This window comes from Pan troglodytes, chromosome 13 (assembly GCF_028858775.2).
Source record: "Pan troglodytes isolate AG18354 chromosome 13, NHGRI_mPanTro3-v2.0_pri, whole genome shotgun sequence".
In the NCBI taxonomy this organism is placed as follows: domain Eukaryota; kingdom Metazoa; phylum Chordata; class Mammalia; order Primates; family Hominidae; genus Pan; species Pan troglodytes.
In genome coordinates, this window is record NC_072411.2 from 13,330,234 (window position 1) to 13,342,701 (window position 12,468).

General features: G+C 38.3%; 1 long non-coding RNA gene across 1 annotated transcript in view; it reads right to left on the reverse strand.

The window, feature by feature from the left end:
• The window catches only part of LOC134808079 (uncharacterized), a 31,069-nt gene extending 26,400 nt beyond the window's left edge, over positions 1–4,669 (reverse strand). Inside the window, exons 1-2 of the long non-coding RNA XR_010150275.1 lie at positions 4,590–4,669; positions 3,069–3,145 (exon numbers count right to left, since the gene is read on the reverse strand). This is a non-coding gene — a long non-coding RNA (uncharacterized LOC134808079). The remainder of the gene's footprint in view (positions 1–3,068; positions 3,146–4,589) is intronic.
• Positions 4,670–12,468: the final 7,799 nt, after the last annotated feature.

Consider the following 12,468-nt stretch of genomic DNA (forward strand, 5'->3'; position numbering starts at 1 on the left):
AAGCGGGTTTTTTCCCCTTTGTAATCAAGGCTCATACACAAACAAAATCACACTTTAGAAATGGCCTATTTCAACTTGTAACTAGCTTGCTTTCAGGGGCTCCAGGTCAAAATGAAATAGAGCACAAAGACGCTTTCTCCTTAGGGATCATACACAAATTCACTCTGTCCGTTTCTTTCCCACATGGAGCAACAAAGCCGTCAGACCTCTCCACCCACCCATCGGGTCCTTCCTGATTAAAGTGAGATAAATCACAGCCCTCTCTCTCCAGATGGCAGGCGACAAGAGGGGGATGCTTGCCTCAAGAAGTCCTCCCCATCCCTCTGCATTCATGCAAGCCCGAGCGGAGAGATGCAAGAAATTACGGATGCATTTTAATTCCCCAGACCCTGCAATTAAAAATGGAAATTTTTTGGCCACGCCTGTTGGCTCACGCCTGTAATCCCAGCACTTTCAGAGGCCGAGGTCGGCAGATCACCTGGGGTCAGGAGTTCGAGACCAGCCTGGCCAACATGGTGAAACCCTGTCTCTACTAAAAATACAAAAATTAGCTAGGAATGGTGGTGGGCGCCTGTAGTCCCAGCTACTCGGGAGGATGAGGCAGGAGAATCACTTGAACCCGGGAGGCAAAGTTTGCAGTGAGCCAAGATCGCACCACTGCACTCCACTCTGGGTGACAAAGCAAGACTTCATCTCAAAAAATGTTTTTAAAAAATGGAAGTGTTGTTCTTTCATTTGTAAATGTGTTTTGCTAAAAGAGGGGCAGTTTAAGCAACCCTTTCTATTGTCTACATTGTTAAAATTCATCCGACATGGACTCTTGACTCCGTTTTGCCTGGGCAGACCCAATTCAAGCATTTACAACAGCTATAACCTCCTCAAATCAAAAAGAGGAATCAGCATTATTGCTAACTTCAAATAAGGTCTTGTTTTATTTCATTTTTATTTTTGAATGCAGCCATTCCTCCATGTGCTGTCATCAGGTAAGATTGTCAGTCCTGATTAGGTAAAGGTATTATTACAAAATGCAATTCTTAAAAATTCAGTGTCTAACTACACTTTTAATAAGCCTTTCCCCCTCCCCTATGTATTCTCCCTTAGACACCCCTTCTCAAATTTAAAATCACAGAAACTAAAATATGATGCCTAAAGAGAGCCTAGCGACTGCCCAGTCCTCTAATTTGATGAGTGGGAGTACTGAAGCCCAGAGGAGGTCAAGTAATTTGTTCCCAATGTCTTAGATAAGAAGAAAATGACCAGCTGGGAAATCCCACTCATGTCAAGGCAGAGGCACAGGGCCACAGACTGTGGTTGAATTGTGCCACACTCCTACATCCTTCTTTACGAATCACAGAACATTCCTGTGTTGAGTCAGAGTCACTGACTTCCTTTTCAGGCTGATTGAGTTCTGTCCTTACAGGCTGCGACAAGAAGTTTTGGTATTATGCTACACCAAGACCATTTATCTAGTTCAAGAAATGCACAGTCCTTAGAGCCCAGCAACTTTCCCCATGTCCAGTAAATGTAGCTTCTCCATTAGAAGCTGTCAGAATGGAGCCTTCTGGCTCATCTTGATTTTGATTTGTGCAAGAATGAATGGTTGTGCTAAGACAGCTTTCCTAGCTGATAGAGAGCGAAACTTTTTTTCTCATAATCTATAAAAAAATTAAATTAGAACTTTTATCTCATAATCTGTGAAAAAATATTAAATTAAATCTGGCTCGTCTTGATTTTGATTTGTGCAAGAATGAATGGTTGTGCTAAGACAGCTTTCCTAGCTGATAGTGAGCAAAACTTTTTTCTCATAATCTATAAAAAATATTAAATTAGAAGCATAGAGTTTATTTCATGACTTTTATCTTCCTGCAATTTTCTTGTGGGCATAAATGATTTGTTTTTATCCTGCCTGCCCCCCAATCCCTTTTCCAAGAGACTAAAAGAGTATCTAGTGCAAAGTGGAGACTCAAATATTTTTTAATAAACAGTGATCCCAGCCACCCAGTGCATGTTGCCAAATGCCAACCCCATAAATAATCAAACACATCATCTCATTCAGCCAATCAAAATCAAGTGCTACCTATTTTTTTAAGTTTTCATAGCCCTTGGGCATCTGCTTTCTCAGCATTTCCCAAACTTGAGTCATTCTCATCCTGCCTTCCTAATTTTGATCTGTCAATTACCTCTACTATTATTTATTTCATATATTTTTAAATAGACCCACTTTTGAAACTTAAATACACGCCTTTTAAAAGGAAGCTTTCTTACTACTATACATCAAAAGCCATTATTACTTGTTCTAAGTACTCATAACAAGATGGTCACAACTATTAAAATTTACTAATGTGCATCCACATACTCTCTAAATTCATGGAGCATCTGCACACACTTTAAGAAACAATTCTGCATTACTCACTCAATTTTCTTGACATCCTTCTGAGGCAGGACAAACCTTGGGCCCAAAGAATTGAGGTAGGAGTCCAAGCAAGTTGCCAGCCACATAAAGGCAAACCTTGGCTCGGAAGTCAGGACTACCAGCCCCTAGGTTATGGTTCATGCTCTTTCCTCTGCTCTCCAGAACCTCCTATCTCCAAGTGTAGTTAGCAGCCCAGATGCAGCAGCATCCTCTAGAGACTTGTTAAAAATGCAGAAGCTCAGGCTCCACCCCAGGCCTATGCAGACTGAATCTGCATTTTAACAAGGTCCAGGTAATTCACGTGCACATTAAGTTTGAAAAGGCCTGGTCTAGATCAGCGGTTCTCTAACTTAGCAGCACATTAGAACCATCTGTAGAGACTTTAAAAATACCAGTGCCTGGGCTTCACCTCCCAGAGAATCTGACTTAAGTGTCTGGGGTTTGCCCTGAGTCTAGGTATTTTTAAAAACTCCTCAGCTTATACAAAGCTGGCAGGGCCGGGCACAGTGGCTCATGCCTATAATCCCAGCAGTTCGTGAGGCCAAAGTGGGCAGATTGCTTGAGTCCAGGAGTTTGAGATTAGCCTGGGCTAAAACCCCATCCCTACAAAAAAAAAAAAATACAAAAAGTAGTTGGGCATGGTGGTGGCACATACCTGTAGTCCCGGCTACTCAGGAGGCTGAGTCCTCACTTCAACCCAGGAGGTCACGGTCTGGTCAACAGAGCAAGACCCTGTATCAAAACAAACAAACAAGCAAACAAAAAATGCTAGCAGCTTACCAGCTAGGGAGGCCTGTAGAGGCAAGTTTTCCAAATGGGGCTACATTAGTTGTTCCAGAACTTTAGCTGCATCAAAACCACCTGGATGGCTTGTTCAGCTACAGAGGGTCTGGCCATGCCCCTAGAGTTTCCAGCTGAGGGTCTGGAATGAGGCCCGATGATTTGCATTTCTAACAATCTCCAGGTGATGCTGATGCTGTGGGTCCAGGGACCACATTTTGAGAATCTATGCTAAATGAATCGGAGAAGACCAAAGCTCAAACTTATTCCAAGAACTTTTCAAGGCCCACCTGCAAGTTGTAGTGGAAGTAAGCATCTAAGGGTGCAAAAAAGTTTCACTGTAGACTAAGGCCTTTTACCTGAGCTCTCAAATGTTCACATTTCTCTTATCAACCTAAATAAGAAACAGAGAGAGGCTCTCCACAAGAAAAAGATATTCGTTTGGAAACAGAGCCTTGCAATAGAAACAGGCAAGCCAGAGTAAACTATATGCATATTCACGGAGGTAAAGGAAGACAAAAGAAAAAATGAGGAAGATTATATGATCATTTGGAAATGATTATCCTTGGCTACAAAGATCAATAACAAAGGTGATGCCAGGCACAGGTTGGACAGGCAGTTGTTGGGCAAATATCCTTCAGAAGCATTGTTGTGTGCAAAGTTGCAATGGGCTTTGTGCAAGATTGTGTTTTTTGCAGTCTTCTGTGATAAGTTTTTGTTATCAGGCATACAAGCCCAAGAATCCTTTATTGCATGGCCTTCCCTGGCTCTATTTGTCAGGGTTTTGGTTAGGGGAGGTGTATTTTTAACACTCTCAATGTAAAAAATGCCATAAGGTAGGTACCCCAATTGCTTGTTTCGTCTTCATAAAATAACTTTTCCACCCGAACAAAGTCTACACATAAATTGTAAAAATACCCTGGCAAGCAGTCCCTGGAAAAGTCTGGAGTCATTCTCGGGGTTCCCACCCAGGTGGGCAAGCGTAGCCACCACAGATAAACACAAAGTAGGGGTCCCCGCTGGGGTTCAGCGGCAGGCAGTGGCCCTGGTTCTGATATTTGGCTGAAAACGCAGCTCCTCTTTGTCACCCTCAGGACATTTCAGCTATTTCCTAGATAATAATCTCACTTCACCCTGCACAAAACAGGCACATGATCATGTCACTCTGACCTGGTTTGAGTCCAAGGAGAATTTTGTTTTTAAAATAATTTAGGTTAGTAGTTAAAATATGAACTTTGGGCCAGGAGTGGTGGCCCATGCCTATAATCCCAGCACTTCATGAGGTCAAAGTGGGCAGATTGCTTGAGTCCAGGAGTTTGAGACTAGCCTGGGCTAAAACCCCATCCCTACAAAAAAAAAAATACAAAAAGTAGTTGGGCATGGTGGAGGCACATACCTGTAGTCCCGGCTACTCAGGAGGCTGAGTCCTCGCTTGAACCCAGGAGGTCACGGTCTGGTCAACAGAGCAAGACCCTGTATCAAAACAAAGAAACAAACAAACAAAAAATGCTAGCAGCTTACCAGCTAGGGAGGCCTGTAGAGGCAAGTTTTCCAAATGGGGCTACATTAGTTGTTCCAAAACTTTAGCTGCATCAAAACCACCTGGATGGCTTGTTCAGCTACAGAGGGTCTGGCCATGCCCCTAGAGTTTCCAGCTGAGGGTCTGGAATGAGGCCCGATGATTTGCATTTCTAACAATCTCCAGGTGATGCTGATGCTGTGGGTCCAGGGACCACATTTTGAGAATCTATGCTAAATGAATCGGAGAAGACCAAAGCTCAAACTTATTCCAAGAACTTTTCAAGGCCCACCTGCAAGTTGTAGTGGAAGTAAGCATCTAAGGGTGCAAAAAAGTTTCACTGTAGACTAAGGCCTTTTACCTGAGCTCTCAAATGTTCACATTTCTCTTATCAACCTAAATAAGAAACAGAGAGAGGCTCTCCACAAGAAAAAGATATTCGTTTGGAAACAGAGCCTTGCAATAGAAACAGGCAAGCCAGAGTAAACTATATGCATATTCACGGAGGTAAAGGAAGACAAAAGAAAAAATGAGGAAGATTATATGATCATTTGGAAATGACTATCCTTGGCTACAAAGATCAATAACAAAGGTGATGCCAGGCACAGGTTGGAAAGGCAGTTGTTGGGCAAATATCCTTCAAAAGCATTGTTGTGTGCAAAGTTGCAATGGGCTTTGTGCAAGACTGTGTTTTTTGCAGTCTTCTGTGATAAGTTTTTGTTATCAGGCATACAAGCCCAAGAATCCTTTATTGCATGGCCTTTCCTGGCTCTATAAGTCAGGGTTTCGGTTAGGGTAGGGATATTTTTAACACTCTCAATGTAAAAAATGACATAAGGTAGGTACCACAATGACTTGTTTGGTCTTCATAAAATAACTTTTCATAAAATCTCTGTAAACGTGGAAATATCTACACCGCTATCTCTGTAAATGTGTAAACATTTACAACGCTATCTGTATAAACATGGAACTATTTACACCGCCGTCTCTATAAACATGGAAATATCTACACCGCTATCTCTATAAACATGGAAATATCTACACCGCTATCTGTATAAACATGGAAATATCTACACCGCTATCTGTATAAACATGGAAATATTTAAACTGCTGTCTCTATAAACATGGAAATATCTACAATGCTATCTCTATAAACACGCAAATAACTACATCACTGTCTCTATAAACATGGAAATATCTACAGCGCTATCTCTATGAACATGGAAATATCTACACCGCTGTCTCTAGAAACATGGAAATATCTTCACTGCTATCTCTATAAACGTGGAAATATATACACCGCTATCTCTAAAAACATGGAAATATCTACACCGCTATCTCTATAAACGTGGGAACATCTACACCGCTAACTCTATAAACCTGGAAATATCGACACCACCATAAGTATAAATGTGGAAATATCTACACCGCTATCTGTATAAACATGGAAATATCTACACTGCTATCTCTATAAACATGGAAATACTTACACTGCTATCTGTATAAACATGGAAATATTTACAAAGCTATCTCTATAAACATGGAAATATCTACACCACTATCTCTGTAAACATGGAAATATCTACACCACTATCTGTAAAACATGGAAATATCTACACCACGATCTGTATAAACATGGAAATATCTACACCACTATCTGTATAAACATGGAAATATCTACACCGCTATCTCTATAAATATGAAAATATTTACGCCACCATCTCTAAAAACAAGGAAATATTTACACCGCTATCTCTATAAACATAGAAATAACTACACCGCCATCTCTATAAACATGGAAATATCTACACCGCCATCTGCATAAACATGGAAATATCTACACAGACATCTGTATAAACTTGGAAATACCTACAATGACATCTGTAGAAAGATGGAAATATCTACAAAGCGATCTGTATAAACATGGGAATTTCTACACCGCTACCTGTAAAAACATGGAAATATCTACACCGCTATCTGTATCAACATGGAAATAACTACACCGCAAACTGTATAAACATGGAAATATCTACACAGCAATCTGTGTAAAGTTGGAAATATCTACACCGCAGTCTCTATAAACATGGAAATATCTACACCGCTATCTGTATAAACATGGAAATAACTACACCGCTATCTGTATAAACATGGAAATTTTTACACCGCTATCTGTATACACATGGAAATATCTCCACTGCTACCTTTTAAACACGGAAATACCTACACCGGTATCTTTAAAAACATGGAAATACCTACAACGCTATCTCTATAAACAATGAAATATCTACAACGCTATCTGTGTAAACAGGGAAATATCTACACAGCTATCTGTGTAAACTTGGAAATATCTACACCGCAATCTGTGTAAGCATGGAAATATCTACAACACTATCTGTGTAAACATGGAAATATTTACAACGCTATCTGTGTAAACAGGGAAACATCTACACAGCTATCTGTAAAATGTGGAAATATCTACACCACTATCTGTATAACCCTGAAAATAACTACACCGCTATCTGTATCAACATGTAAATAACTACACCGCTATCTGTATAAACATGGAAATATCTACAATGATATCTCTGTAAACATAGAGATATCGACACAGGTATCTGTGTAAACTTGGAAATATCTACACCGCTATCTGTGTAAAGTTTGCAATGTCTACACCGCAATCTGTGCAAAGATAGAAATATCTTTACCGCTATATCTGTAAAGATGGAAATATCTACACTGCTATATGTATAAACATGGAAATATCTACACCGCCATCTGTATAAACTTGGAAATATCTACACCGCTATCTCTATAAACATGGAAATATCTACACCGCTATCTGTATAAACATGGAAATATCTACATCACTATCTGTATAAACAGGGAAATATCTCCACCGCTATCTGTGTAAACATGGAAATATCTACACCGCTATCTGTATAAACAAGGAAATATCTACACCGCCATCTTTAGAAACATGGAAATATCTACACCGCCATCTGTATAAACATGGAAATACCTACACCGCTACCTGTATAAATATGGAAATGTCTTCACCGCTATCTCTATAAACATGGAAATACCTACACCACTTGCACTATAAACATGGAAATATCTACATCGCAATCTCTGTGAACATGGAAATATCTACACTGCCATCTATGTAAACATGAAAATATCTACACTGCCATATTCAGAAACATGGCTGTATCTACACCGCCATCTGTATACACATGGAAATATCTACACCACTATCTGTATAAAGATGGAAATACTTAAACCGCTATCTCTATAAACATGGAAATATCTACACCGTTATCTCTATAAACATGGAAATATCTACACTGCCGTCTGTATTAACATGGAAATATCTACACAGTCATCTGTGTAAACCTGGAAATATCTACACTGTCATCTATATGAAGATGGAAATATCTACAGAGAACTCTGAATAAACATGGAAATATCGGCACAGCCATCTGTATAAACATGGACATATCTCCACCGCAATCTGTAAAAACATGAAAATATCAACACCGCTATCTATAAACATGGAAATATCTACACTGCCATCTGTACAAACATGGAAATATCAACACAGTCATCTGTAGAAACATGGAAATATCTACACCGCTATCTCTTTAAACATGGAAATAACTACACCGCTATCTCTATAAACATGGAAATATCTACACCGCTATCTCCATCAACATGGAAATATACACACCACCATCTCTCTAAACATGGAGGTATCTACAACGCCATCTACATAAACAAGAAAATATCTACACTGCCATCTATATAAAGATGGAAATATCTATACCGCCATCTCTAAAAACATGGAAATATCTACACTGCCATTTGTAGAAAGATGGAAATATCTACACCGCCATCTGTATAAACGTGGAAATATCTACACCGCTATCTGTATAACATGGAAATATCTACACCGCAATCTGTATAAACACGGAAATATATACACCGCTTTCTGTAAAAATATGAAATATATAAACCGCTGTCTCTATAAATGTGGAAATATCTACACTGCTATCTGTATAAACATGGAAATATCTTCACTGCTATCTCTATGAACATGGATATATCTACACCGCTATCTCTATAAACATGGAAATATCTACACCGCCATCTCTATAAACATGGAAATAACTATACCGCCATCTGTATAAACATGGAAATATCTACACCGCTATCTGTATAAACTTGGAAATATCTACACGGCGATCTGTATAAACATGGAAATATCTACACCGTGATCTGTATAAACATGGAAATATCTAGACCGCTGTCTGTATAAACATGGAAATATCTACACAGTTATCTCTATAAACATAGAAATATCTACACCGCCATCTGTATAAACATGGAAATACCTACAAATTAATCTGTATAAACATGGAAATAACTACACAGCCATCTGTATAAACATGGAAATATCTACACAGCCATCTGTATATTACATGGAAATATCTACACCGCTATCTGTATAAACATGGAAATACCTACACCGCTATTTGTATAAACAAGGAAATATCTACACCGCCATCTGTTTAAACATGGAAATATATACAGAGACATCTGTTTATACATGCAAATATCTACACCGCTATCTGTATAAACATGCTAATAACTACACCGCTATCTGTGTAAATTTGGAATTATTTGCACCGCTATCCCTATAAACATGGTAATATCAACACCGCGATCTGTATAAACATGGAAATATCTACACCATGATCTGTATAAACATGGAAATATATACACCGCGATCTGTATAAACATGGAAATGTCTACACCGTGATCTGCATAAACATGGAAATATCTACACCGCCATCTATATAAACATGGAAATATCTACACCCCTATCTGTATAAACATGGAAATATCCACACAGCTATCTCTATAAACATGGAAAAATCAACACTGCTATCTCTATGAACATGGAAATATCTACACCGCCATCTCTATAAACATGGAAATATCTACACCGCCATCTATATAAACATGGAAATATCCACACAGCTATCTCTATAAACATGGAAAAATCAACACTGCTATCTCTATGAACATGGAAATATCTACACCGCCATCTCTATAAACATGGAAATATCTACACCGCGATCAGTATAAACATGGAAATATCTACACCGCTATCTGTATAAACATGGAAATAACTCCACTGCTCTCTCAATAAATATCGAAATATCTACACCGCCATCTGTATAAACATGGAAATACTTACAAAGTTATCTGTATAAACATGGAATTATCTACACCGCCATCTGAATAAACATGGAAATATCTACACAGCCATGTGTATATACATGGAAATATCTACACCGCGATCTATATAAACATGGAAATAACTACACCGCTATCTGTGTAAACATGGAAATATCTACACCGCCATCTACATATCCATAGAAATATCAGTGCCGCCATCTGTATAAACATGGAAATATCTACACGGTCATCTGTGTATAGATGGAAATATCAACACCGCCATCTGTACAAACATGGAAATATCTGCACCGCTATCTGTATAAACATGGAAATATCTACACCGCGGTCTGTATAAACCTGGAAATATCTACACCACTATCTGTATAAACATGGAAATATTGACAAAGCCATCTGTATAAACATGGAAATTCCTTCACAGTCATGTGTAGGAACATGGAAATATCTACACTGCCATCTGTATAAACACGGAAATATCTACACAGCCCTCTGTATACATATGGAAATATCTGCATAGGCATCTGTATAAACATGGAAATATCTGCACCGCTATCTGTATAAACATGGAAATACCTACACCGCTGTCTCTATAAACATGGAAATATGTACACAGCTATGTGTATAAACATGGAAATATCTCCACTGCTGTCTGTATAAACATGGAAATATCTACACCACGATCTGTATAAACATGGAAATATCTACACCACTATCGGTATAAACATGGAAATATCTACACAGCTATATCTATAAACATCGAAATACCTACACCACTATCTGTATAAACATGGAAATATCTACACCGCTATCTCTATAAATATGAAAATATTTACGCCACCATCTCTAAAAACAAGGAAATATTTACACCGCTATCTCTATAAACATAGAAATAACTACACCGCCATCTCTATAAACATGGAAATATCTACACCGCCATCTGCATAAACATGGAAATATCTACACAGACATCTGTATAAACTTGGAAATACCTACAATGACATCTGTAGAAAGATGGAAATATCTACAAAGCGATCTGTATAAACATGGGAATTTCTACACCGCTACCTGTAAAAACATGGAAATATCTACACCGCTATCTGTATCAACATGGAAATAACTACACCGCAATCTGTATAAACATGGAAATATCTACAAAGCAATCTGTGTAAAGTTGGAAATATATACACCGCAGTCTCTATAAACATGGAAATATCTACACCGCTATCTGTATAAACATGGAAATAACTACACCGCTATCTGTATAAACATGGAAATTTTTACACCGCTATCTGTATACACATGGAAATATCTCCACCGCTACCTTTTAAACACGGAAATACCTACACCGGTATCTTTAAAAACATGGAAATAACTACACCGCTATCTGTATAAACAATGAAATATCTACAACGCTATCTGTGTAAACAGGGAAATACCTACACAGCTATCTGTGTAAACTTGGAAATATCTACACCGCAATCTGTGTAAGCATGGAAATATCTACAACACTATCTGTGTAAACATGGAAATATTTACAACGCTATCTGTGTAAACAGGGAAACATCTACACAGCTGTCTGTAAAATGTGGAAATATCTACACCACTATCTGTATAACCCTGAAAATAACTACACCGCTATCTGTATCAACATGTAAATAACTACACCGCTATCTGTATAAACATGGAAATATCTACAATGATATCTCTGTAAACATGGAGATATCGACACAGGTATCTGTGTAAACTTGGAAATATCTACACCGCTATCTGTGTAAAGTTTGCAATGTCTATACCGCAATCTGTGCAAAGATAGAAATATCTTTACCGCTATATCTGTAAAGATGGAAATATCTACACTGCTATATGTATAAACATGGAAATATCTACACCGCCATCTGTATAAACTTGGAAATATCTACACCGCTATCTCTATAAAAATGGAAATATCTACACCGCTATCTGTATAAACATGGAAATATCTACATCGCTATCTGTATAAACAGGGAAATATCTCCACCGCTATCTGTGTAAACATGGAAATATCTACACCGCTATCTGTATAAACAAGGAAATATCTACACCGCCATCTTTAGAAACATGGAAATATCTACACCGCCATCTGTATAAACATGGAAATACCTACACCGCTACCTGTATAAATATGGAAATGTCTTCACCGCTATCTCTATAAACATGGAAATACCAACACCACTTGCACTATAAACATGGAAATATCTACACCGCAATCTCTGTAAACATGGAAATATCTACACCGCCATCTATGTAAACATGAAAATATCTACACTGCCATATTCAGAAACATGGCTGTATCTACACCGCCATCTGTATACACATGGAAATATCTACACCACTATCTGTATAAAGATGGAAATACTTAAACCGCTATCTCTATAAACATGGAAATATCTACACCGTTATCTCTATAAACATGGAAATATCTACACTGCCGTCTGTATTAACATGGAAATATCTACAC